Source organism: Salmo salar, chromosome ssa29, assembly GCF_905237065.1.
Source record: "Salmo salar chromosome ssa29, Ssal_v3.1, whole genome shotgun sequence".
NCBI classification, from domain to species: domain Eukaryota; kingdom Metazoa; phylum Chordata; class Actinopteri; order Salmoniformes; family Salmonidae; genus Salmo; species Salmo salar.
In genome coordinates this window covers 36,265,855-36,288,582 of record NC_059470.1, presented here as the reverse complement: position 1 = coordinate 36,288,582, position 22,728 = coordinate 36,265,855, and the positions used below count along the sequence as shown (strand labels likewise).

Here is a 22,728-nt window from a genome sequence, read left to right as displayed (position 1 = left end):
TCTCTCTCCCTCTTTCTTTCAATCTCTCTCTTTCTCTCTCTCTCTCCCTTTCATTCTTTATTTCTTTCTTTCTATCTCCCTTCTCCTTTTTCACCCTCTCTAACCCCACCTCTACCTCCACCACTCCTATTTTTCCCTCTTTTCCACTCTCACTCTCTCCCACTCTCTCTAACACACCCCCCCCTTCTCTCTCTAACACACACACACCACACAAAACCTTTCTCTATCCCTCCTCTCTCTCTCTCTCTCTCTTTCTCTCTCTTGCTGTAAGTTCATTCGCTGTGGCGAGTAACAACTGTCTCTCTCCGGTGCTGAGAGGAGAGTGGGTTCCCTGAGAGGCTACTGACGCTGCTGCTACTTCTGACTGGCTGACTGGCTGGTTGACTGGTTTTCTGACTGACTGACACGTTAGGCGCTACAGCTACTCGCCGGGACTGCGAGGGGGGCTGCCTACGCATGGGGAACACCAAAGCAAGGCGATATACCTTACGATCACGGGCATATCTGATCTGAAGCAAGGCGATCAGACACCAGCCTGGCTCTTGTGGGAGGCTGCGCCTGGACCAATACTCACATGGTAAGAGGCTAAAGCTTTAACACGGGCAGACCTGTTTCCCCTTTCATCCCAACAAAAAAAAGGGAAATCATGTCTGTTCTTTTCTTCATTTCTTCTCTTCTTTTGTGCAGATATGTTTTTCTTCTTCTCTGCTATACTGACCAAGTGTACGGAATTGGTGTCCATACAAAAGCAGTTAGGTCGGGGGGGGGGGACAGGTTAAAGAAGGATTTTCAAACCGAGACAAATCTTTTGTCTTGCCCATTCACCCTCAATGGTACACACACACACACACACACACACACACAATCCAAGTGCCTCTGAACGGGGTACGGTAGTAGGTGACAGGTGTGCCGGTTTGAGTCATGAACTGCAGCGTGGTTGTTTCCTGTATGTATCAAGAAACATCCACCAAAACAAAGCACATCCCATTATGTTTATCGGTGTGTTTGATTGTCTGGTGGCGTTCCTTTTATTTTGTCATTGGATATTTGTCTCCTGTGGTGTGAGGTATACCATACTCATGGCACTCCAGATGACACTGCATCAGAAAAAGGGTTTGGCAAGTTAGGGGGGTTTTCATCTGGCGGATGCGCGAGGCAAGAGCATCTTCTAGCGACGAGGAGGGCGGAGGTGTGGAGGAATGAGGAAGAGCAGGAAGAGGAGGGAGGTGGGGAGGAGTGAGGAAGAGGAGGAGGGAGGTGAAAAGGTGTGGAGAATTAAGAAAGAGCAGGAGGAGTAGGGAGGTGGTGAGGCTTGATGAAGAGCAGGAGGGAGGTGGGGAGGGTTGAGGAAGAGCAGAAGGAGGAGGTAGGTGTGGAGGAGTGAGTTAGAGGAGGAGGAGGGAGGTGGGGAGGAGTGAGGAGTGAGGAAGAGGAGGAGGGAGGTGGGGAAGTGTGAGGAAGAGGAGGAGGGAGGTGTGGAGGATTGAGAAAGAGCAGGAGGAGTAGGGAGGTGGGGAGGCTTGATGAAGAGCAGGAGGGAGGTGGGGAGGGTTGAGGAAGAGCAGAAGGAGGAGGTAGGTGTGGAGGAGTGAGTTAGAGGAGGAGGAGGGAGGTGGGGAGGAGTGAGGAGTGAGGAAGAGGAGGAGGGAGGTGGGGAAGAGTGAGGAAGAGGAGGAGGGAGGTGTGGAGGGGTGAGGAAGAGGAGGAGGGAGGTGTGGAGGGTTGAGAAAGAGCAGGAGGAGGAGGGAGGTGGGGAGGCTTGAGGAAGAGCAGGAGGGAGGTGTGGAGGAGTGAGGAAGAGGAGGAGGGAGGTGGGGAAGAGTTAGGAAGAGGAGTAGGGAGGTGTGGAGGATTGAGAAAGAGCAGGAGGAGGAGGGAGGTGGGGAGGCTTGAGGAAGAGCAGGAGGGAGGTGTGGAGGAGTGAGGAAGAGGAGGAGGGAGGTGTGGAGGGGTGAGGAAGAGGAGGAGGGAGGTGTGGAGGATTGAGAAAGAGCAGGAGGAGGAGGGAGGTGGGGAGGCTTGAGGAAGAGCAGGAGGGAGGGAGATGTGGAGGAGTGAGTAAGAGGAGGAGGGGGAGGTGTGGAGGAGTGAGGAAGAGCAGAAGGAGGAGGGAGGTGTGGAGGAGTGAGGAAGAGGAGGAGGGAGATGTGGAGTCGTGAGTAAGAGGAGGAGGAAGGTGGTGAAGAGTGAGGAAGAGAAGGAGGGGGAGGTGTGGAGGAGTGAGGAAGAGAATACAGATTCATCCAGAGATACTCCAACCAACCAACCAACAGATTATACACATGGTGGTCTAAGCACTGCTATGTACACATGGTGGTCTAAGTACTGCTATGTACACATGGTGGTCTAAGCACTGCTATGTACACATGGTGGTCTAAGTACTGCTATGTACACATGGTGGTCTAAGCACTGCTATGTACACATGGTGGTCTAAGTACTGCTATGTACACATGGTGGTCTAAGCACTGCTATGTACACATGGTGGTCTTAGTACTGCTATGTACACATGGTGGTCTTAGTACTGCTATATGTTTGTGAGGGCTGAAATAAATCAGATGAAAAGAGTGATTCAAGCCAAGGATACCTGGCAGAACTTTGAGTAATGTGTGAAAAAGAAGCAGGATATCAGTTAGTGAGAGTGAATCTTTGTTAAGCATCATTTCAAAGTGAAGACTCTATTGGTCCAAGCGTCTATAGGTTTGCTTATTCTGTGTATATCTACGAGGGATGGACATACCCATTGGGTTGAAGGTGGATGGATGGGGGTGGATGGAAAGGGTTATCGGACCCAGTGTGGGGGGTATATGGCTGGTGTGTGGGGGGTTATGTCCCAGCTCTCAACAGCACTGCAGGGGTCATTCAGGATGCTTTAGAGAGCAGAGAGTAGAGGTCCAGCTTGAGAGGGGAGAGAGGAGAGAGGAGGGAGGAGACAAGGGACAGGGGAGATGGGAGAGGAGAGGAGAGGAGAGGAGATGGAATGCTGACGAGCTGCTATTGTTGTGGTTGTGCCTGTACCTCAGCTTGCTAGTCAATTTGCTGTGCGGAGGAGAGAGTGAGAGACACTTAGGGACACTTCAATGATATAGTAGGTAATATAGTAGCCATAACAGTATAGTACTGTAGGGTGATTACCCATTCACGTTTAAAGTGTTTTTTGTTGTGTTTTCAGGTCCAACCAAGAATGGATTGTAATGACATATTTTTGCGCTTGGAATTTGTAAAAAAAAATGTTTTAATTGATTAAAAGTCACAATGTTCTCCTTTCTTCTGTAATTATTTCTGTTATATCTTTCATCCAGACAGTCATAGGTATATCTTTCATCCAGGCAGTCATAGGTATATCTTTCATCCAGACAGTCATAGGTATATCTTTCATCCAGGCAGTCATAGGTATATCTTTCATCCAGACAGTCATAGGTATATCTTTCATCCAGACAGTCATAGGTATATCTTTCATCCAGGCAGTCATAGGTATATCTTTCATCCAGGCAGTCATAGGTATATCTTTCATCCAGACAGTCATAGGTATATCTTTCATCCAGACAGTCATAGGTATATCTTTCATCCAGGCAGTCATAGGTATTATCTTTCATCCAGACAGTCATAGGTATATCTTTCATCCAGGCAGTCATAGGTATATCTTTCATCCAGGCAGTCATAGGTATATCTTTCATCCAGACAGTCATAGGTATATCTTTCATCCAGGCAGTCATAGGTATATCTTTCATCCAGACAGTCATAGGTATATCTTTCATCCAGGCAGTCATAGGTATTATCTTTCATCCAGACAGTCATAGGTATATCTTTCATCCAGGCAGTCATAGGTATATCTTTCATCCAGACAGTCATAGGTATATCTTTCATCCAGACAGTCATAGGTATATCTTTCATCCAGGCAGTCATAAGTATATCTTTCATCCAGGCAGTCGTGCATAATGTAATTCAGACATACACATTAGTTAGGTTTGAATTATGAAGTGAAGAATAACAGTTTATTCATATATATTATTCATATATAGTATTAATATATAGTAGTCGTATATATTATTCCTATATAGTATTAGTATATAGTATTCATATATGTCACGCCCTGACCACAGAGAGCCCTTGGTTCTCTAATGTGTAGTAGGTCAGGGCGTGACTGGGGGGTGATCTAGTATGTCTATTTCTATGTTGGTGCTAATATGGTTCCCAATTAGAGGCAGCTGTTTATCGTTGCCTCTGATTGGGGAACATATTTAGGTAGTTATTTCCCCACCTGTGTTTTGTGGGATATCGATTTGATTGTTAGTGTGTTTGTGCACTACGTCCTCACGGTCTTTGTACGTTTTGTTATTTTGTTTTGTTAGTTTCACTTAAATAAATATGTGGAACTATTCTCACGCTGCGCCTTGGTCCGATCATTTTCAAGAACATGACAATATATAGTAGTCATATATATATATATATATATATATATATATATATATATATATGTATTCATATATATTATTCATATATATGCTGATGAACAAGGCTTTTCATTTTACAAAACGATCCATGAAGTAGTTGTGGATATTGATTAGTTGGAGACTGTTATTTGTATTCACTTGAGCAGTTCAATTAGAATGAGTCGGAATTAAATTTCTTTGACTTGTCATACTTGATTTACGCAATCCTAGCAGCATTTAATTATTACTTTAATTTGGAATATTTTCATAAAAAAATTGGGCCCTTGGTAAATTCACTTTTCACAAAACACACCTCACATTTACATCAAAACATATTTCATCACATTTACTATTCAGAATCGTAAAAAAATATGTTTTCCAATTCCCAAATTTAATTGAATTGATTTGATTTAATATAGGGATAGTTAGTGTATGCTTCGGAATAAAATCTAATCGACTCCTGCTCTCTCAGTTAGTCTGACTCCTGCTGTCTCAGTTAGTCTGACTCCTGCTCTCTCAGTTAGTCTGACTCCTGCTGTCTCAGTTAGTCTGACTCCTGCTGTTTCAGTTAGTCTGACTCGTGTTGTCTCAGTTAGTCTGACTCCTGCTCTCTCAGTTAGTCTGACTCCTGCTGTCTCAGTTAGTCTGACTCCTGCTGTCTCAGTTAGTCTGACTCCTGCTGTTTCAGTTAGTCTGACTCCTGCTGTCTGAGTTAATCTGACTCATGCTGTCTCAGTTAGTCTGACTCGTGTTGTCTCAGTCTGACTCCTGCTGTCTCAGTTAGTCTGACTCGTGTTGTCTCAGTTAGTCTGACTCGTGTTGTCTCAGTTAGTCTGACTCCTGCTGTCTCAGTTAGTCTGACTCCTGCTGTCTCAGTTAATCTGACTCCTGCTGTCTCAGTTAATCTGACTCCTGCTGTCTCAGTTAATCTGACTCCTGCTGGCTCAGTTAGTCTGACTCCTGCTGTCTCAGTTAGTCTGACTCCTGCTGTCTCAGTTAGTCTGACTCCTGCTGTCTCAGTTAGTCTGACTCCTGCTGTCTCATTTAGTCTGACTCCTGCTCTCTCAGTTAGTCTGACTCCTGCTGTCTCATTTAGTCTGACTCCTGCTGTCTCAGTTAGTCTGACTCCTGCTGTTTCAGTTAGTCTGACTCCTGCTGTCTCATTTAGTCTGACTCCTGCTCTCTCAGTTAGTCTGACTCCTGCTGTCTCATTTAGTCTGACTCCTGCTCTCTCAGTTAGTCTGACTCCTGCTGTCTCAGTTAATCTGACTCCTGCTGGCTCAGTTAGTCTGACTCCTGCTGTCTCATTTAGTCTGACTCCTGCTCTCTCAGTTAGTCTGACTCCTGCTGTCTCATTTAGTCTGACTCCTGCTCTCTCATTTAGTCTGACTCCTGCTCTCTCATTTAGTCTGACTCCTGCTCTCTCAGTTAGTCTGACTCCTGCTGTTTCAGTTAGTCTGACATTCAGAATCATTTAAAAATAATCCCATGTTATACCTGCCTCCTGTCATTAAAGGCTTTGTCTCAGTATGTTTGATTTGACCAGGTCCTTTAAGAGGAGGGGGTTAGGTTGACAGTGGGATGTTAATGAGGTGCACTAGGGCTATGATAATATTCAGGAACTATGGTCAACTATGGTCACTCTAATAAGTACTAGTTATATTATGGGACTATAGTCATGCTGCGATTTATTCAGGTTTTAAAAGCCGGTGGGCGGTTGTTGTTGTGACTCATAAACTGTACTAGTACTAAGCAATTAGTGCTTTTTGAGGTCGGTTCTCTTTCAGTTTGAGTATATATAAATAAAAAAACTATCGCTGTTTTCTATGTCAGTTTTCCAAGTATTTAAAAAAAAAACATTAAATGTATTATGAAATAATGACATGAACATGATTCTAGAGCTTTTTAATGGAAATTCCTAAGACCCAAAAAAATTGTGAACATTTGCCATGGTCTCTATCAGGTCCTCCTTGGGTAGACAACAATAGAAAAATGACTATGATTACTATGATATTATAAAATATTTCAGTTCTGTATATTACTTTGTTTTTATTTGATGATTTAATTATTTTTTTATTCCTTAAAACCTTTTCATGCAGTCAAATGACCTAGTGGCCTCATGCGTGGAATGTTATTCATATTTTCATAATTTCATAATTAATAAAAAAAAATGTTTTCAATAATAATAATCTGGTGTTTCTATGTCAAACGGTTTTGTTATATTTCAATCTCCTGTGATGTATATAAAGAGTAATATTAGGATGCTAACTCATAATGTAATACATAATTATATGTCTCTGTATTTCTAGGAGTTTTCATTACGTGTGGATACGTGTGTTGACAGACAGAGACAGAGACAGACAGAGAGAGATTAGGGCTAAAATGGGAATCTCCTCCTCCTTATTGATGGCTACTAGAGGACAGGACCACCAGGACTTCCAAGGAGGGCAGGGCTTCAGACTACCTTCGGCCCAGGTAAGAGCATGCTGAGGGGGCTAGCTGCCCCACACACCACCCCCTTTCCTCTCCCCTCTTATGGAGCTCTATTTATTACACCACTGGCGTGGAAAAGAGAGAATGAAAGAGGGAGAGAGAGAGAATGAAAGAGAGAGAATGAAAGAGGGAGTGTGAGAGAGAGAGAATGAAAGAGTGAGAGAGTGAGAGAGTGAGAGAGTGAGAGAGGGAGAGGGAGAGAGAGAGAGAGAAATGAAAGAGGGAGTGAGAGAGAGAGAGAATGAAAGAGTGAGAGAGAGAGAGAGAGAGAGAGAGAGGGAGAGAGAATGAAAGAGGGAGTGAGAGAGAGAATGAAAGAGGGAGTGTAAGAGAGAGAGAATGAAAGAGGGAATGGGAGAGAGTATGAAAGAGGGAGAGAGAGAGAGAGAGAGAGAGAGAAAGAGGGAGAGAGAGAGAATGAAAGAGGGAGTGAGAGAGAGAGAGAAAGAAAGAGAGAATGAAAGAGGGAGTGAGAGAGAGAATGAAAGAGGGAGTGTAAGAGAGAGAGAATGAAAGAGGGAATGGGAGAGAGTATGAAAGAGGGAGAGAGAGAGAGAGAGAGAGAGAAAGAGGGAGAGAGAGAATGAAAGAGGGAGTGAGAGAGAGAATAAAAAAGGGAGAGAGAGAGAATGAAAGAGGGAGAGAGAGAGAATGAAAGAGGGAGTGAGAGAGAGAATGAAAGAGGGAATGGGAGAGAGAATGAAAGAGGGAGTGAGAGAGATTATCTACACTTGCTTTGCCAATGATAACATATGTTTCCCACGCCAATAAAGCCCTTAAATTGAATTGAATTGAGATGCAGACACTTGGAAGAGATGGTTGTTTTACAATAAAATTGGGCTTTGGATTGAACAATGCACTGTTTCTTAATTTCTATTTGCAGAAAAGCCTTTGATGGGGGCTTGTCTTGTGCTGTGCTGCAAGGCGTCTTCAATCAATGACGTTGATACAGTGCCTCTCTCTGTCCTGTTTGCCATTTGGACCGACTGAGGAACATGATGACGCGGTCAGAGTGCGATCGCTTGTTTGCGATTCCCATTATTGCCACTCTGTGTTAAAGATTCTCTTCGGTGACGGGTATTCTTGGGTGGATAATACGGATCACGTTGTTATTGCTTAAGAATACGCGTAGTCGAGGAGAGTCCTCTTCTTCTTCTGCAGTCTCTGCTGCTGAGGACAATGATCAGATAGAAGCAGATCAAACCTGTTTCCTTTTAAAACTGAGGCTTGTGGCTGGTACACGGAAACACCAACCATGGAGAATGACTGACAACCAATTGATGTAAACATCATCATGTCCAGGTTATGAAAGTGTATTTGCATATATCCATGATGCATTATGTATTTGTATTGGGTGGTATATATGCAGCAGTGAGTGTGTACTTCCTGGGCTTCTGATACAACAGATAGTGTTGTTGTATAGTTATAGTTGAGGTTGCATGGCCCTGGTTCTTTCTCATGCAAATCTCTCTAATCTATTTATTATCAGTCCTCCACACCAAGCACTCTTTACCTCCTTCTCCTCCTTTTTTTAATGGAAATTGTTTTTGAAATGACATTTATGGCCTTAGGTTTTCCACAGGAAAGAGCTGCCTGCCACATTCAACACTTTGGGGTCCAGACAACAAAATGTCCATCGCGTTAGCGACAGCTCAATTTATGCATTTGGAGGAGAGTGGTTCTAGAGATAAACAATTACCACAGGCTCAAATTGACTATAACCGGATTTTCCGTGTTACCATACAAATAGTATGAATATGTATCAGTCAGTCCCACAGGTCTGGTGCATGGTGCATTCTGAACCTTAACACCCATGTAACATCTATTAAACATCACTCCAGGATCAACATAATTTCCAGAGATTAAACTCAGATAACTCAACTCTCATAATCTGACACTCATAATTTGATTACACTCTTTTTTTTAACATTTTTTTTGCATGTCTATTTTTTTAAAGCATGAAAAACATATTGTTTTTGGAATGTTTTGTAAAATTGGCATATCATGGTATTTAAATGTAAAATTATGTTTCATCTTTTTCACAGGTATTATAACATTTTTACAAATGTACAAGAAAAATTTCACAATCATCAGTCTGTCAAATATGCTCACGATTAATATTATAAAAATATATTTAATCAATTATATTAGCTAATACCATTTCAGTTGTTTTAGAGAACACAATTACATATTTACTGTTTGGTTCACATAATAATTATCACTCTATTTGTAACGATAGAAAATCCAATGAATCTGTGATTGAATGTGTAGAAGTAGGAACATTACACAAAATACTACAAGCTTGGTTGGCCCTATATTTCACCGCTAAGAACATTTCAAGGAACACAACAAGCATGGTTGGCCCTATATTTCACAGCTAAGAACATTACAAGGAACACTATAAGCTTGGCTGGCCCTATATTTCACAGCTAAGAACATTACAAGGAACACAACAAGCATGGTTGGCCCTATATTTCACAGCTAAGAACATTACAAGGAACACAACAAGCATGGTTGGCCCTATATTTCACAGCTAAGAACATTACAAGGAACACTACAAGCTTGGCCGGCCCCATATTTAACTTCTAGGAACATTACAAGGAACACTAGAAGCTTGGTTGGCCCTATTTTGCACCTCTAAGAACATTACAAGGAACACTAGAATATTGGTTGGTCCCATTCTTCAAAACAAGTGGAACTACATAACTGATAAAGATCATATCAAAGTTGCCTTTGTACTTCTCCTTCCCTTCTGTATTGGATCCAGGTTATATCAGGAAATACGTCTACAGGGAGAAAGAGAACAGGTTATATCAGGAAATACATCTACAGGGAGAAAGAGAACAGGTTATATCAGGAAATACATCTACAGGGAGAAAGAGAACAGGTTATATCAGGAAATACGTCTACAGGGAGAAAGAGAACAGGTTATATCAGGAAATACATCTACAGGGAGAAAGAGAACAGGTTATATCAGGAAATACGTCTACAGGGAGAAAGAGAACAGGTTATATCAGGAAATGATTTACAGTGAGAAAAAGAACAGGTTATTTCAGAAGAGACATCTACAGGGAGAAAGATAGCAGGTTATTTCAGGAAACACATCTACAGGGAGAAATATAGCAGGTTATTTCAGGAAACACATCTACAGGGAGAAATATAGCAGGTTATTTCAGGTTAAGACATCTACAGGGAGAAAGAGACCAGGTTTTTTTCAGAAAAGACATCTACAGGGAGAAAGATAGCAGGTTATTTCAGGAAAGACATCTACAGGGAGAAATATAGCAGGTTATTTCAGGAAAGACATCGACAGGGAGAAAGAGACCAGGTTATTTCAGGAAAGACATCTACAGGGAGAAAGATAGCAGGTTATTTCAGGAAAGACATCTACAGGGAGAAAGATAGCAGGTTATTTCAGGAAAGACATCGACAGGGAGAAAGAGACCAGGTTATTTCAGGAAAGACATCTACAGGGAGAAAGATACCAGGTTATTTCAGGAAAGACATCGACAGGGAGAAAGAGACCAGGTTATTTCAGGAAAGACATCTACAGGGAGAAAGATAGCAAGTTATTTCAGGAAAGACATCTACAGGGAGAAAGATAGCAGGTTATTTCAGGAAAGGCATCGACAGGGAGAAAGATACCAGGTTATTTCAGGAAAGACATCTACAGGGAGAAAGATAGCAGGTTATTTCAGGAAAGACATCTACAGGGAGAAAGATACCAGGTTATTTCAGGAAAGACATCTACAGGGAGAAAGATAGCAGGTTATTTCAGGAAAGGCATCGACAAGGAGTGTACGTTTCTGTATTTGTTTTCTTAGTCAACATTGTGTTCTGTTCTGCTGTGTTCTTGAACCTAGCCCTGTTTCTTTGTGTTCTTGAACGTAGCCCTGTCTTTCATTTTTGTTCACTGTTTTCACCTGTGTTATTTACTCACCTGATCTCATCAGCTCCTTATTTAGTTCAGTTCATTCTGTTTGTGCTTTTGTGAGGTATTGTTCGTTTTGACTCTACTATGCCTTTTCCTAGCTCGTTTGTGAGAACCAGTTATAGCCTTCAGTCCTAGTTTTGATTCACCTGCCTGTTTGTCTACCTGTGTATGACCATTGCCTGCCTGTGACCATAATTCCTGCCTTCTGTGAAGGTGAAATAAACGCCTGCCGTGCTCTGCGTGTGAATCTACACCTTTTTCTCCCCGAGTATTCATTAAGGGAGAAAGAGAACAGGTTATTTCAGAAAATACATCTACAGGGAGAAAGGAGGGTGGACATATTTGTGATATTTTGTGCTTCAATGAATAATACGTATTTACTGTTTTGAAACAGACCAGGCACATGCTGCTGACGCAATAAGTAACCATGATCACGTGGTGTGGTCCGAATCAATTCAGTTGCTGAACCACTGAACTACCTTATCCTTTTGGCAATTTCTTTTGTCAGGTTTACACTATATTACTAGTAGACAATGTCAATGACGACGCTGTAGCTAGACAGTAAGAGTACCGTAGCCAATAGTAGCATGTATAGATTCTGTGATTTTAGCATTACCGTTACTGAACACATTCTAATTTTCAAAAATACTATTAGAAATGTATCTATTTACTGTTCATGTGTTCTGATATTCTATCAACGTTCTGCTTTTCCTACAAAGTACACTGTAGTATCATGTACATGAAAATATTAAGTTGATAACATCTTCAAAAAATAAATACTTAAATGAATTATTATAACAAATGATTAACATCCTTTAAATTCACTAAATATTTTACAGTAAAATACTGTACATTGGAAATCCAAACTCAACAATCTGATAGTTCCACTGGCGAGCCGTCATTGAGCCTGTTTAGCTAACAAAATTAAATGTGCTGCCAGTTTTGCATGTTATTTTGGCATTAATACGTGTCACATGTCAATTTGCAAACAATATTTTAAAAATTATAATAATACATTGAGTTAATAAAGCTGAATACAAACATGGTCTATTTTTTGCTTTCTTGAGTAAGGCAGCTTCAAAATGGAGGTGCTTCAGCCTAGCTCAGTGATTTCTGTGGTGGTGGGGCGGCCAGCGGGAAATACAGAGTGTAAGGGTTGGGTAATGTTCTCTAGTTGCGCCGTGATTGGCTCAGTGTTCTGTCACTCATGGGGACACCACGTCACCGTAAAATCTACGGGGAGACTGATGACAATATTTGATGACAAAATTTGCCAAAGAAGGAGTGCCACCTTCCTGTTCAAGTGAGTACAGCACAACAAGGTGAGTCCAAAAAGGTATTGTATGCTGCTGTATAAATTATGTAATATGCCAGGGAGATATGTATACTGTACTGTAGCTAAGAAAGTAATACTAAGTGTATGTTGTGCAGAAATCTATTAGTAGCCCATGTGCCTCACCGTAATAATTTGGTCCCTTTTCCCCACATAATTTAGCCTACTGTTCTGACTTGGTGTCGCACATGTAGCCTATAGCCCGTTTTAGCGAAATATCATAATCGAACATTGTAAGACCTTTCATTGTCTGCTTATATGCCCCCTTTATTTATCCTACGGTTCTGACTTGGTGTACAGGGAGATACTGTAAGAACGGCCCATGTTCTGAATACTGTCACTGTACATTTCAAAAGCGCTGAACAAATAGTTATATTGACTACGTCCATCCTAAATCGCTCATCAATGTCTTAATCAAAATTATTGATTGCCTCTTATTCGCTTGTCATCCCTTTATGCCATAGTTTGAACATATCAAATGTCAGTAGAAACCACATTTGTTTAACCCTTGTGTGGTGTTCATGTTTTTGTTATTCTCCAATGTTCACAGGTCTGATGGACCCACAACATTATTGGGGTTTTAAAACAATACACCAATAACAATTTATGTAAAAATACTTAATACTTAATAGTTAGATGTTGACTTATATCAATTACAAGCAATGTAGACAGTATACATGGTTAATATAGACAGCATACATGGTTAATATTTGCCATTTACCTCTGCTAGATCACATTTATCAATAAAAACACTATTTGTTTTTTTAATAATCAAGACATGGGTGGAATAAATCATGTTTATCTTGAACAAATATAAATGAAACAAGGTTTTCATCACTATTGATGTTTATTGCTTTGAACTGAACAAATTGGAAGTACACTTTTTACTTACATAATTGTAAGGAAATTATAAGTGAGCCCCATTGAACACAAATTAAGTCTGGTCTACACACCACATGAGGGACAGAGTTTAACTGTGCAAATGTATTTCTTGCAATTCATGCATGTGTAATGTGTCTTCCTGTCCTTCTTGGGTCGGTCCACACACATCACATTGCTTCTTCTTGTTGCTCTTGTTGCTGCAATCTAGAATGATAAAAACACTTAGTTCAGGAATTTTACTAACATCTCACTCACTCACATTTATAGTTACAGCAGACCAAGTTAGGAAAGTCAGACACACACACACACATGCAACAACATTGCTGACACTTACGTCCGGTATTGGAGTTGTTGGTTCTGTGGGTTGGGCGGATGGGGCACCAGCATCCTCCTCCTTAATCCTCCTCATGATGGCTGCAGAAGCTGGGGTCCTTGGGATATGTTGCCTCCTCTGGATTGGAGGTCTTACCAATGCCTTGCCCAGCTCCTCGAGAAAGAGACGTCTCCTCTGGAGCTTCCCTCTGTTCCAATCTGGGTTCAACGCCATCCAGATGACAAACACGTTGTACGCTGAGATGTCCAAGATGTTGAAGAATATCACAAGTGGCCAGCGTAGGGTTCATCTTTTGCAGCTGTAGCCAGACACCAACTTGTCTAAATTGTCCACCCCTCCTTTTGTGGCATTGAAATCCATTATGATTTCTGGTTTTTGATGTTCCTGGCCACAGATTCTCCCATCCATATGCAGCGTACTCACGAGTACCAATTTTTTTTAATTTCTTTAGCATGTAGGACACTAGGGACGTGTCGGTCCTAAACACAAACTTAGAGGAATTGATAGGCCTGTTCCGTGTATTCAACAGCTAAGGTGGGAGCCCTGGCTTTTTTTTTCGTACTGGTCCTACCATCATCAGCTTCCTCTTGAGGAACTCCTGTCCGAGCTTGTGCAAAGTAAAACATTAATCGCATGTGATATTGTGGCCATGGAGTCTCTGTGTCACATCCAGGACAACCCACATCCCTTGGTTCTTCTCAGGGGCTCCTCCATCTGGCTTCCCCGTATACACACATATGATGAAGCAGCATCACAGGCAGTCCAGATCTTGGTTCCATATTTTGTGGGTTTAGACAGTATGTACTTCCTGAAGGGGCAGCGGACCCTAAATGGCTAAATCTGCTCATCAACAGTAACGTTGGGCCCAGGGTTGTAAAACAGGGGAAGGCGGTCCACCCAATTGTCCCACACTGACTTCATTGCAGCTAGCTTCTCTCTCTGCCGCTGAGCTGGTCTGGTGTCTCGGTTATCGAAGAGGATAATCCTGGAAATAATGTGGCAGTTTCCCAGAGACATTGTTGCACATAAAAGTTATTTGCCAGTTTCTGCATCCCACAGGGATTCTGTGGATTTCCCATTGGATCTGAAAACACCAGCAAGCATGAGAACCCCAAAGTATGCATCTAAATTAGTTTGGTCCATCTCTCTCCAAAAACACGCCTTCCCTCCAAATTAGTGCAGTCCAGAATGATTTTCTGGATGGTGTCTGGGATGGACAGTTCAAAACAAGACTTTATATCCTGCACATGAGTAACGGCCATCCGCGTCGGCCCTGGTTGCATCCTTATCACATTGGCAGCCATGCAGGGTTGCTCATTCCTTGGGCAAGAACACCATTCAATTTCACAATTTTGTTTGCATCCATATTTCTCCTCCTGCAGACTGCAGATGAGCTGGTTGCTGACGGGCTAGTCCTTGGCCTGGCTGAATGAACTGTTTTGCTGTCAGACAAGGCTCCGCTGATAGCCAGGTGTAGTGGTGGTAAGATGTTGGGATTCTGCTGTTGGGACTCTGCTGTTGGGACAGCTTTATGTAGGACCTAACAGTTTCTGTGCACCGTTTATCAACGTTACAGTGCAAATCATGCGTTGTTTAGTGTTGAGTTGTGTTGTGTAGTGTCTTTGCTGGCATACATCTATTTTTTTTGTGGTGGTGGTGGTGGTGGGGGGGGGGCGTGTTTGCCCCACCAAGATTTACATGCTAAAATCGCCACTGGATAGTTCACATCCTGTCCTTTGTAATTCAGGTGTAGGTAAAGTAGCATTTACTTATTTTGTGACAATGTATTACACAAACAGAGTTGTATTACAATCCCTATGCCCCATGTAATGTAAAAGTGTTTTGTTTCATAAATAAAATGTGACTATAGATACCCAACATTGTTTACGTACATTCTTGACATCACATCTACCCAGTCCTGTTTTGCAGTCCTTCAGACAGAGCACACCACTGTTCCCTGTTAAATTATAGCTGATCTACTGTTGGCTGCTATTCTGTATACAACATTTCATCACCATTTACCAGATTACCATATTACATCCTAGTGAATGTCTGCACTCAGCCCCACGGGCGTCTTAGTGTGTTCTATATGATGTAATCCTGTTAAAGCAGGGAGTTCACAATTTACACTAGAGCCAAACACAATGCGTTCTAGGGCCCTAACCATTCACACTTTACACTAAACCCAAATGTGTTCTAGGGCCCTAAAAAGTACACGCTTTACACTAGACCCAAATGTGTTCTAGGGCCCTAAAAAGTACACGCTTTACACTAGACCCAAATGTGTTCTAGGGCCCTAAAAGTACACACTTTACACTAGACCCAAATGCGTTCTAGGGCCCTAACCAGTAGAAACATTCCTTTATGTCCTTACATTCAAAACACCCAAAGGTAGAAATGATGGTATGATCAGGGATGTATTATATTATGGTCAGGAATTTGTTGTTCAGGGATATGTTATTTTAACATTCCACATTAAATATAGAAATGGTATTGTCAGAAAAGTATTTACAGCAAATTGTTATATTTATAGAGAAAATGTGTGTTTTAGGTGAGTATCAGACGTAGTTAGCATGTGTTTTAGGTCAGTATGAAATCTAGTTAAAATGTGTTTTAGGTCAGTATCAGATCAAGTTAACATGTGTTTTAGGTGAGTATCAGACATAGTTAACATGTGTTTTAGGTGAGTATCAGACGTAGTTAACATGTGTTTTAGGTCAGTATGAAATCTAGTTAACATGTGTTTTAGGTGAGTATCAGACATAGTTAACATGTGTTTTAGGTGAGTATCAGACATAGTTAACATGTGTTTTAGGTGAGTATCAGACGTAGTTAACATGTGTTTTAGGTGAGTATCAGACGTAGTTAACATGTGTTTTAGGTCAGTATGAAATCTAGTTAACATGTGTTTTAGGTCAGTATGAAATCTAGTTAACATGTGTTTTAGGTCAGTATGAAATCTAGTTAACATGTGTTTTAGTCAGTTAGTTCTTGTTTTAGGTCAGTATGAAATCTAGTTAACATGTGTTTTAGGTCAGTATGAAATCTAGTTAACATGTGTTTTAGGTCAGTATGAAATCTAGTTAACATGTGTTTTAGGTCAGTATCAGATCTAGTTAACATGTGTTTTAGGTCAGTATGAAATCTAGTTAACATGTGTTTTAGGTCAGTATGAAATCTAGTTAACATGTGTTTTAGGTCAGTATCAGATCTAGTTAACATGTGTTTTAGGTCAGTATCAGATCTAGTTAATTAGGGACAGACGTTCCGCTAGCGGAACGCCTCACCAATATCCAATGGTATAGAGTGGCGCAAATTACAAATACCTCAAAAATGCAAAAACTTCAATTTCTCAAACATATGACTATTTTACACCATTTTAAAGACAAGACTCTCCTTTATCTAACCACATTCTCCGATTTCAAAAAAGGCACTTTTTGTTACTTTTATCTCTTATTCTTATCTGTATTTTTTTTAAACTGCACTGTCGTTTAGGGGCTCGTAAGTAAGTATTTCACTGTAAGGTCTACACCTGTTGTATTCGGCGCATGTGACTAATACAATTTGATTTGATTTGACTTAGATCAGTATGAGATCTAGTTAATGCTATGTCTTTATCCATAATTTCCAGTCCACGCTATGTCGACAGAGTTAGGGGTTTGATGAAAGGACCAAGTAAGGGTTTCCCTCTAGTTAAATAAAGCTCTCCCATAGAGCGATTTAGCCTCTTAAAGCAAGCAGGTGCATATCTAAGACATAGGATATCTATTCATTTCTTTAGATTGTCTCCAATTGTTGTGGCTCTAAATGCAGTGATAATATTAAATACAAGACATGAAATGCTCTGAAAAGTATAATGATTATTGTAGAATCATATCCTGTAAATTATCTTTAGACATATTTTTCTTTCTGTAGATAATTGTCCTTTTCTTTCATGTTTTCTCTGTCTAGTGCATTCTGGTAACGATTCCCCCTCATCTATCCTCCCTTCACTTCCTCCAGGATCATAGCGTGGTTTCCTCAAACGAGATCGACAGTACAGATCTATAAGGGATGTGCTGTATTTCCTGCCTGGGCCTCTCACAGAGATAGAGACCGCAGACATATATTGTGATTGCCTCCCTGGGCCTCTAACAGAGATAGAGACTGCAGACAGATATTCTGATATTTTCCTTGGGTCTATTGACTCAAATAACTGAGAGATGAGTTTATAGAACAAATACCGTTTGATTAATAACCCATAGATTTATAGAACAAATACCAATAGATTAATAACCCAAACACTTTTCACACACACACATCTTCTCTCTGAACATTTTTAAATATGTATTTTTTACCATGACGGTAATGTTTCCCCTTTTATTTAATGTGTATTTGTGTCAGGTGTCCAGAGGGGCTGCAGGACAAGTGGTCTTACATACCAGTATCTTTGATAATGGAACACTATCGAATTAACTGCGGCTCGTTTAAATACAGGCTCTACGAAATGTCTCCATTTTATTGGCTCCCAGATAGGACCTAAGCAATCTATTTAAAAAAGCAATTTATTTCTCAGTGTATTGTAGATTGCACAGATTGAATGGAGGAATCCGATCCTCAGCGGACACCCTCTCTTTCCGTTGCTGAAATTGCACTCGCTCCACAAACTCTTGACTGATATTTTTTTGGAGAGCAGCTCAAATAAATAACCTTCCTCGTTGTTCACATTCAATTAAAATACATAATCCAATAAAACATTTTTAAACAATGGCAATAACCCCTCAAAATCCTACTTTAATAACGCTTTAATCTAGTATAAAATGTAATTAATATACATGTATGGTCAATGCAATCGTCTGTTTCTTACAATTTAAATTCTTTTAAAAAAAGGAAGAAATACATATACTAGAGACATATACATTTTTTTTAATCCCTAACTGGACAAACCCAGGATAAACCTAGGACAAACTGTCACGCCCTGATCTGTTTCACCTGTTCCTGTGATTGTCTCCACCCCCTCCGTGTGTGGATTATTTTCCCCGGTGTATTTATCCCTGTGTTTCCTGTCTCTCTGTGCCAATTTGTCTTGTATGTTGTCAAGTCAACCAGCGTGTTTTCCCGTACTCCTTTTGCTAGTCTCTTTTTGATAGTCCTCCCGGTTTTGACCCCTGCCTGACTCATCTAGTCTGCCCTGACCTTGATTCTGGCTGCCCTTTGGTACCTTTTGGACTCTGAACTGGTTTTGACCCTTTTGCCTGTCCACGACCATTCTCTTGCCTTACAATATTTATTAATCCAATAGGGTAAGACTCCAACCATCTGCCTCCTGTGTCGGCATCTGGGTCTCGCCTTGTGTCATGATTCAACCCCAGGTCAAGGTCAGGACAAACCCAGGATTAACCCAGGACAAACCCAGGGCCATAGGTCAGATTCTGAGACACTCGTCTACTCTGTGGAACAGGTGGAGTATACCAGTGGGTGTTAATTAGCGGTTTCAGCAATCATCTCCCATGATGGACCAAAAGGCTCCTTAACAGCTACTACCCCCAAGCCATAAGACTGTTGAACAATAAATCAAATGGCCACCCGAACTATTTACACCCACCCTTTTGTTTTTACACTTTTACTACACACTGTTTTATCTAAGCATAGTCACTTTCCCCCTACTTACATGTACAAATTACCTCTACTAACCAGTAGACCCACACATTGACTCAGTACTGGTACCCCCTGTATATAGCCTCGTTATTATTTTATTGCATAACATTTTCATAAAAACTTTAGTTTACTTATTAAATATTTTCTTAACTCTATTTCTTGAACTGCATTGTTGGTTAATGGATTGTAAGGAAGCATTTCACAGTAAGGTCTACAAATGTTGTATTCGGCGCATGTGAAATACAATTTTATTTTGTTTTATTTGATCAAAGAGCAACGCAAACCTGAGTCACTCTGGACGATTCGCTAAGGACACAGTCTAGTGTCTAGGGTCAACCCCCACTCCTCTAATAGTATGGAGCGAAGGAAGGAGCAGAGGAGGGGGGGAGGAGAAGAAGAGGGGTGGACCAGCCGAATGACAGGAGAGCGGGAGGGAGAACACATGTTAACACATGTTAAATGTGAAAGGAGAGCGGGAGGGAGAACACATGTTAACACATGTTAAATGTGAAAGGAGAGCGGGAGGGAGAAAATGGGGGAGGGGGTGTAAACAAAATTATGAAAATATATCCACTCACTACTATAAATTGCTCTGGATAAGTCTGCCAAATCCCAAACATGTCAATGTAAACATGGAGGGGTAGAGAGAAATGTGTGAAAGGGATTGGGAGAGACAAAACAGAGAGTGGGACGTCAGAGACAGGTAGGGGAGAGAGAGAGAAGATGGAAGCAGTTGATGGTGAATTTGATACTAAATAAACACTTCTTTCTTCCTGTGTAGAGCAAAGTTCTTAGCAGTGGTTACCAATTGGTTAAGATTGTTCTTTCATGGAACAAACCTCAGTTGTCAATAAAACAAGCATTCTGGGGTAGTTACACTGGGATTCTAGGTTTCTGTCTCTTGTATGCTCAGTTTAACTACTTGTCAACATTTACTTGTATTTCCTACTTGTCCCTACATTTGTATCTTAAGTGCCAGTTTTGGTAGCAGATTATTGTAATGTTTCTCATGATGAGTGTCATGTCTTTGGCTACGCCGGATTAAGTGATATGACATGCTATGCTATAAAATCCTTTCTCTGTAATTAATATTACCCGATTAAGCTAATCAGGTAAATGTAATTAAGTAGAAAGTCGGGGCACCACGAAATAATGTTTATAGAGCTGTTATCTTCCGAATAAACTCTTAAAGACCTGGTAATCTTTTACATCAGTAGCAGTCAATATTTAATCGTCACTTTATTCAGTCTCATCTGAAAGTTGTAAATTCTTGGTTATCTTCACGAACCCTGGCTAACAAGTTGAATCAGCAATACAAAATTTGGTTAAAAAAACTACACCTACACAGAATGGATCATACATTGATTGCAAACTGTGTCATAAAGGAAACGTCCCTAGCGGACGGAACAGATATGACGGCTGGTTACACAAAGAAAGGGGGTTGGGTTTTGATTGAAAGGGCGGGAAGACTGAGGAACAAAAAGATGTTGTCTCTCTATCGGGCCGTAGGCAGCTATGCTATCGTAAATACAGTGTCTTATGCATTCTAAATAACCGCCGATTTGAAAAAGGAAAATACAATAAATATTTACCGAGCTGTGCTTCCGTAGATTGGTCGTAGATAGATGGCCGGGTTGTCCAGCATGGATCTCTTGTCCTCTGAAGAATGTCTCTGGTGGTAAACTAGATACGTTGTAGTATCGTCGTGAGTGTTAAACTGTATACGTCGTCTGTCCTTTCCTAGCCCACGTTTACAGCGGCTTCTGCTAACTCAACGGCTAGAGGTATCACTTCTGGAGTGAATAAGAGTTCAAAGTTCATACCAAGTTGCCATACTTTTAAGCTCATGCTATATTCTGGCTGGTATAGTCAAAATTCATCCTTTCGGCGTGTTGATCATCACCTTCACATTGAACACGATGCTAATTTCGTAAGGTTCATATCTGAGCCCTTTTAACGTAGGACCGTCGTCCTCACGTCCTCGGAACAGAAAGTTGAATTTTCGTCAATGGGTTTATATAGTGGTGAAAGAAGAGCGTGTTTCATAGTTTACAACCAATGTCTGTTCACTTGGGCGGGGCCTCTGAGTGAGCAGAGTTTCTCTATGACAAACCGTTCTCTCATTTAAGAAGCTAAAATTACATTTCATTTTTTCACAAATAGTTTCATATTTAAACATTTAAATTGCACAACAATTCCATGTGAATCTGATAACTAGAATGAGTCGACATTCCAAGATACAGTTTATGTCATCCTGTCATTAGTAGTAATGTCTCAGACAACAACTGATCTGAGAACATATTCATTAAGTACCAACGCATATTTTCAACTGGTTGGATTACCGAAATATGGTTCCATTTCCCACCTTTTGACGTTACCAGACTCTCTATGTTACAAAGGCTTTACAAGAGTCAACTCTATAAAGTAGAGAAAGAGAACAGGGGAAAGGTATTTATGGGGGTCATAAACCTCCCCCAACAGGCCAACGTCATTGTCACGACTTCCGCCGAAGTTGGTCCCTCTCCTTGTTCGGGCGGCGTTCGGTGGTTGACGTCACCGACCTTCTAGCCATCGCCGATCGACAAGGAGAGAATTAGTCCCTTCCTTATTGACTCTCTTGCATTTCCCGTGGTGCTAGGCCTACCCTGGTTAGTTTGTCATGAACCCACTGTTTCTTGGCAACAGAGGGCTCTCCCGGGGTGGCAGCGAGAGTGCTCGGTGAGGTGTTTAGGGGTTTCCGTTGGTGCTACTATGGTGGAAAGTCCAGATCAGGTCTCCACCGTGCGCATTCCCCCTGAATATGCCGATTTGGCTCTTAATAAATAAAATAAAATGCAAATGAATTACTTAAAAATCATACAATGTGATTTTCTGGATTTTTGTTTTAGATTCCGTCTCTCGCAGTTGAAGTGTACCTATGATAAAAATAACAGACCTCTACATGCTTTGTAAGTAGGAAAACCTGCAAAATCGGCAATACTTGTTCTCCCCACTGTATGACAACTACTAGAAATAATAGAACATCATGAAACATTTAAGAAGCCAGGAATGGTATTTATAGCGGATTTTGAAAAGGCATTTGATAAAGTAAGACTGGATTTTATTTGTAAATGCCTAGATGTTTTGAATTTTGGTAATTCTCTTATAAAATGGGTAAAAATAATGTATAGCAACCCCAGGTGTAAAATAGTAAATAACGGCTACTTCTCAGAGTTTTGGATTGTCAAGAGGAGTTAAACAAGGGTGTCCACTGTCACCATATCTATTCATTATGGCCATTGAAATGCTAGCTATTAAAATCAGATCCAATAACAATATTAGAGGACTTTAAAATGGTGTATAATACTTAAACATCCTATTACTTCAATTAGATTATGTCAGCAGAGTACCAAGCCAGAAATAATCAGACACCCATTATTCAAGCCAGCATATAATGTCACCAAAACCCAGAAGACAGCTAAATGCAGCACTCACCTTTGATGATCTTCATCAGATGACAACCCTAGGACATTATGTTATACAATACATGCATGTTTTGTTCAATCAAGTTCATATTTATATCAAAAACCAGCTTTTTACATTAGCATGTGACATTCAGAACTAGCAAACTTCCGGGGGAATTCGCTAACATTTTACTAAATTACTCACAATAAACGTTCACAAAAAGCATAACAATTATTTTAAG

General features: G+C 40.8%; 1 long non-coding RNA gene across 1 annotated transcript; it reads left to right on the top strand.

Moving 5' to 3' along the window:
• The first annotated feature begins 259 nt into the window (after positions 1–259).
• Positions 260–11,110, top strand: LOC106582409 (uncharacterized). Its single transcript, XR_001323299.2, has 3 exons — positions 260–577; positions 6,740–6,905; positions 7,807–11,110. It is a non-coding gene; the product is annotated as an uncharacterized lncRNA (long non-coding RNA).
• The last annotated feature ends 11,618 nt before the right edge of the window (positions 11,111–22,728 follow it).